Source organism: Arachis ipaensis, chromosome B5, assembly GCF_059453495.1.
Source record: "Arachis ipaensis isolate K30076 ecotype BB chromosome B5, ASM5945349v1, whole genome shotgun sequence".
NCBI lineage: Eukaryota > Viridiplantae > Streptophyta > Magnoliopsida > Fabales > Fabaceae > Arachis > Arachis ipaensis.
Genome location: NC_142440.1, coordinates 112,808,140 through 112,814,141, shown reverse-complemented (window position 1 = coordinate 112,814,141; position 6,002 = coordinate 112,808,140). Strand labels below are relative to the sequence as shown.

The following is a 6,002-nucleotide window of genomic DNA, read 5'->3' as shown; positions in this document are numbered from 1 at the left end:
TAATTTTTTCTTTTGTTGCTTGTTGTACTCCTTGGGTATGAATCTTGCAGCCTTATAGTTTGCAATGTCAGCAAACCATGGTACCTCCTGAATGGCAAAGAGTTGCTCATCCGGAAAGGTTTTGGAGATCTCAGTAAAGGGGGGAACGCTCCTTCTACTGGTTCTATCCAGGACAGGTGATCTGTTACTTGGTTTTCTGTCCCTTTTCTGTCTCTTATCTCTATATCAAACTCTTGCCGGAGCAACACCCACCTTATGAGCCTGAGTTTTGACTCCTGCTTTGTGAGTAGATATTTAAGAGTAGCATGGTCAGTGTACACAATCACCTTTGATCCTACTAAATAGGATCTGAAGTTGTCAATGGCATAAACCACTGCAAGCAATTCCTTTTCTGTGGTTGTGTAATTCTTCTGTGCATCATTTAGAACACGGCTGGCATAGTAGATGACATGCAGAAGTTTGTCATGCCTCTGTCCCAATACTGCACAAATGGCATGGTCACTGGCATTACACATCAGTTTGAATGGTAATATCCAGTTTGGTGCAGAAATGACTGGTGCTGTGACCAGATTAGCTTTCAAAGTCTCAAATGCCTGTAGACACTCTGTGTCAAATATAAATGGCGTGTCAGCAGCTAGCAGATTACTTAGAGGTTTTGCGTTTTTGAAAATCCTTTATAAACCTCCTATAGAATCCTGCATGCCCCAGAAAGCTTTTGATTGCCTTAACATTGGCAGGTGGTGGTAATTTTTCAATTACCTCTAACTTAGATTGCCCAAGGACTATCCCTTCAGTCACCATAAAGTGACATTTTTCCTAGTTTAAAACCATGTTAGTCTCTTGGCACCTTTTCAGAACAAGTGTCAGGTGACCAAGACAGGAGCTGAATGAGTCTCCATATACCGAGAAGTCATCCATGAAGACTTCCAGAAATTTTTTTACCATATCAGAGAAAATAGAGAGCATGCATCTCGGAAAGGTTGCAGGTGCATTACACAGCCCAAATGGCATCCTTCTATAGGCAAATACTCCAGATGGACATGTGAATGCTGTTTTCTCTTGATCCTGGGGATCTACTGCAATTTGGTTGTAGCCTAAATAGCCATCCAAAAAGCAGTAATAATTATGACCTGCTAGTCTTTCTAGCATTTGGTCTATGAATGGTAAAGGAAAATGATCCTTTCTGGTGGCTGTATTGAGTCTTCTGTAGTCAATACACATGCACCACCCTGTAACTGTTCTTGTAGAAACCAGTTCATTCTTTTCATTATAAACTACTGTCATACCTCCCTTCTTAGGGACGACTTGGACAGGGCTCACTGATGAGCGTATAATTTATACGCTTTTTGGCAGTGTTTTTACATAATTTTTAGTATGATTTAGTTAGTTTTTAGTATATTTTTATTAGTTTTTAAATAAAAATTATATTTTTGGACTTTACTATGAGTTTGTGTATTTTTCTGTGATCTCAGGAAATTTCTGGCTGAAATTGAAGGACTTGAGCAAAAATCAGATTCAGAGGTTGAAGAAGGACTGCAGATGCTGTTGGATTCTGACCTCCTTGCACTCGAAGAGGATTTTCTGGAGCTACAAGAGTCCAAATGGCGCGCTTTAAATTGTGTTGGAAAGTAGACATCCAGAGCTTTCCAGAAATATATAATAGTTCATACTTTGCTCGAGATTAGATGACGAAAACTGGCGTTCAACGCCAGCTCTCTGCCCTATTTTAGAGTTAAACGCCAGAAACAGGTTGCAAAGCAGAGTTAAACGCCAGAAACAAGTTACAAACTGGAGTTTAACTCCAAGAAAGACCTCTACACGTGAAAGCTTCAATGCTCAGCCCAAGCACACATCAAGTGGGCCCGGAAGTGGATTTCTGCATCATTTACTCATTTCTGTAACCCTAGTAACTAGTTTTAGTATAAATATAACTTTTTATTATCATGTTAGGGGGGAATCTTTGATTAGTTTTATGCTATCTTAGACCTTTATGGGGGCTGGCTATTCGGCCATGCCTAGACCTTCATCACTTATGTATTTTCAACGGTAGAGTTTCTACACACCATAGATTAAGGTGTGGAGCTCTGCTGTTCCTCATGAATTAATGTAAAGTACTATTGTTTTTCTATTCAATTCAAACCTATTTCTTCTCTAAGATATTCAGTCGCACACAAGAACATGATGAATGTGATGATTATGTGACGCTCATCATTATTCTCACTTATGAACGCGTGCCTGACAAACACTTCCGTTCTACATGTAAACAAGCTTGAATGCATATCTCTTAGCCTTCTGATTCACGATCAGAGTCTTCGTGGTATAGGCTATAACTATTGGCGGCCATTCTTGAGATCCGGAAAGTCTAAACCTTGTCTGTGGTATTCTGAGTAGGATTCGGGAAGGGATGGATGTGACGAGCTTCAAACTCGCGAGTGCTAGGCGTAGTGACAGACGCAAAAGGATTACTAAATCCTATTCCAGTATGATCGAGAACCGACAGATGATTAGCTGTGTGGTGACAGTGCATCTTGGACCATTTTCACTGAGAGGACGGGAAGTAGCCATTGACAACGGTGATGCCCAACATACAGCTTATCATGAAAAGAAGTATGAAGGATTGGATGAAAGCAATAGGAAAATAGAGGTTTAGAAGGAATAAAAGCATCTCCATACGCTTTTCTGAAATTCTCACCAATGAATTACATAAGTATTTCTATCCTATTTTATATTTTAATTATATTTTAATTATCAATTCTCCATAACCAATTGAATCCGCCTGACTGAGATTTACAAGGTGACCATAGCTTGCTTCAAGCCGACAATCTCCGTGGGATCGACCCTTACTCACGTAAGGTTTATTACTTGGACGACCCAGTGCACTTGCTGGTTAGTTGTGTGAAGTTGTGACGAAGAATTAAGATTATGAACGTGCGTATTAAGTTTTCAGCGCCGTTACTAAGGAATGAACAATCACGATTTCGTGCACCAAGTTTTTGGCGTCGTTGCCGGAGATTGTTCGAGTTTGGACAACTGACGGTTCATCTTGTTGCTCAGATTAGGTAATTTTATTTTAATTTTAAGCTTTTTGTTTTTATTATTCTTATTTTCGAAAAATACAAAAATAAAAAATTTTTTTTTCTTCTTTTTCGTTTTTCCTAAAATAATTTTCGAAAAAAACCAAAGAATTCTTATAAAATCATAAAAACCAAAAATTTTATGTTTCTTGTTTGAGTCTAGTGTCAATTTGTAAGTTTGGTGTCAATTGCATCTTTTTAATTCTTCTTAAAATTTTTGAAAATTCATGCATGTGTTTTTTATGATCTTCAAGTTGTTCTTGATGATTTTCTATGTTTGATCTTTAATTTTTCTTGTTTTGTGTCTTTTCTTGTTTTTCATATGCATTTTCAATTTGTTAGTGTCTAAAGTTTGAAAATTTCTAAGTTTGGTGTCTTGCATGTTTTTCTTTTCTTAAAAATTTTCTAAAATAAGTCTTGATGTTCATCTTGATCTTCAAAGTGTTCTTGGTGTTCATCTTGACATTCAAAGTGTTCTTGCATGCATTAGTTGTTTTGATTCATAATTTCTATGTTTTGTGTCAATTTTGTGTTTTTCTCTTTCATCATTAAAAATTTAAAAACCAAAAAAATATCTTTCCCTTTTTCTTCTCATAAATTTCGAAATTTTGGTTTGATTTAGTCAAAAAGTTTTAAAATTTAGTTGTTTCTTGCTAATCAAGTCAAAATTTCAATTTAAAAATTATACCCTTTTCAAATCTTTTTCAAAAATAAAATCTTTTTCAATTTTTTTTATCTTTTCGAAAATTTTTAAAATTAATTTTCAAAATCTTTTTCTTATTTTTACTTCATATTTTCGAATTTATTACTAACATTGAATATTTTGATTTAAAAATTTCAAGTTGTTACTTGCCTATTAAGAAAGGTTCAATCTTTAAATTTTCAAAATCCTATCTTTTTGTTTCTTGTTAGTCAAGTAATCAACTTTAATTTTCAAAATCAAATCTTTTTAAATTTTTTTTTTCAAATCTTTTTCAAAATAAATTTCAATCACATCTTTTTTTTAAATCAATTTCAAAATCTTTTCTAACTTCTTATCTTTTCAAAATTGATTTTCAAATCTTTTTCAATTAATCTTATCTTTTTGTTTGATTCTTATCTTTTTCAAAACTAACTAACTAATTCTCTCTCTCTAATTTTCGAAAATCACTAACCTCTTTTTCAAAATTCCTTTTTAATTAACTATTTGTTTTAAATTTTAATTTGATTTAATTTTATTTGTCTTCTTAATTTTCAAATTTTAACTTTAATTTTAAATTAAAAACAAAAATATTTTTATTTTATTTTATTTTATTTTCGAATTCTCTCCCCCTCATCTCTTTCTAATTAATTAATTTAATAAAAAACAAAAATATTTTTCTTTTATTTTAATTTAAATTTTGAATTCTTCATCTTCTCTCTTCTCCATTCTACTCTTCTATTCTTCTCTTCTTATACTCACATAAGGAATCTCTATACTGTGACATAGAGGATTCCATATTTTCTTTTGTGTTCTCTTATTTTTCATATGAGCAGGAACAAGGATAAGAACATTCTTGTTGAAGCTGATCCTGAACCTGAAAGAACTCTAAAGAGGAAGCTAAGGGAAGCTAAAGCACAACTCTCTGGAGAAAATCTGATAGAAATTTTCGAAAAAGAAGGAGACATGGCCAAAAATAATAACAATGCAAGGAAGATGCTTGGTGACTTTACTGCACCAAATTCCAACTTGCATGGAAGAAGCATCTCAATCCCTGCCATTGGAACAAACAATTTTGAGCTAAAGCCTCAATTAGTTTCTCTGATGCAACAGAATTGCAAGTTTCATGGACTTCCATCAAAAGATCCTTTTCAGTTTTTAACTGAATTCTTGCAGATCTGTGATACTGTTAAGACCAATGGGGTTGATCCCGAGGTCTATAGGCTTATGCTTTTCCCGTTTGCTGTAAGAGACAGAGCTAGAATATGGTTAGACTCTCAACCTAAAGATAGCCTGAACTCTTGGGATAAGCTGGTCACGGCTTTCTTAGCCAAGTTCTTTCCTCCTCAAAAGCTTAGCAAGCTTAGAGTGGATGTTCAAACCTTCAAACAGAAAGAAGGTGAATCCCTCTATGAAGCTTGGGAGAGATACAAGCAACTGACCAAAAAGTGTCCTTTTGACATGCTTTCAGAATGGACCATCCTGGATATATTCTATGATGGTCTGTCTGAATTATGTAAGATGTCATTGGACCATTCTGCAGGTGGATCCATTCACCTAAAGAAAATGCCTGCAGAAGCTCAAGAACTCATTGACATGGTTACAAATAACCAGTTTATGTACACTTTTTAAAGGAATCCTATGAGTAATGGGACGCCTTAGAGGAAGGGAGTTCTTGAAATTGATACTCTGAAGGCCATATTGGCTCAAAATAAAATATTAACTCAGCAAGTCAATATGATTTCTCAGAGTCTGAATGGATTGCAAGCTGCTTCCAACAGTACTTAAGAGGCATCTTCTGAAGAAGAAGCTTATGATCCTGAGAACCCTGCAATAGCAGAGGTGAATTACATGGGCGAACCCATGGAAATACCTATAATCCCTCATGGAGAAATCATCCAAATTTCTCATGGAAGGATCAACAAAAGCCTCAACAAGGATTTAATAATGGTGGAAGAAACAGGTTTAGCAATAGCAAGCCTTTTCCATCATCCACTCAGCAACAGACAGAGAATTCTGAGCAGAATCCATCTAGCTTAGCAAATATAGTCTCTGATCTATCTAAGGCCACTCTAAGTTTCATGAATGAAACAAGATCCTCCATTAGAAATTTGGAGGCACAAGTGGGCCAGCTGAGTAAAAGAGTCACTGAAACTCCTCCTAATACTCTCCCAAGCAATACAAAAGAGAATCCAAAAAGAGAGTGCAAGGCCATTACCTTCCTTGGTGTGGCCAAACCCAGAGAGGAG

The 6,002-nt window shown here is 35.3% G+C and overlaps 1 non-coding gene across 1 annotated transcript; it reads right to left on the bottom strand.

Annotated features, from left to right (window-relative positions):
* Positions 1-5,112: 5,112 nt before the first annotated feature.
* LOC148565399 (small nucleolar RNA R71) lies at positions 5,113-5,220 on the bottom strand. Its single transcript, XR_015885590.1, has one exon. It is a non-coding gene; the product is annotated as a small nucleolar RNA R71 (small nucleolar RNA).
* Between the last annotated feature and the right edge of the window lie 782 nt (positions 5,221-6,002).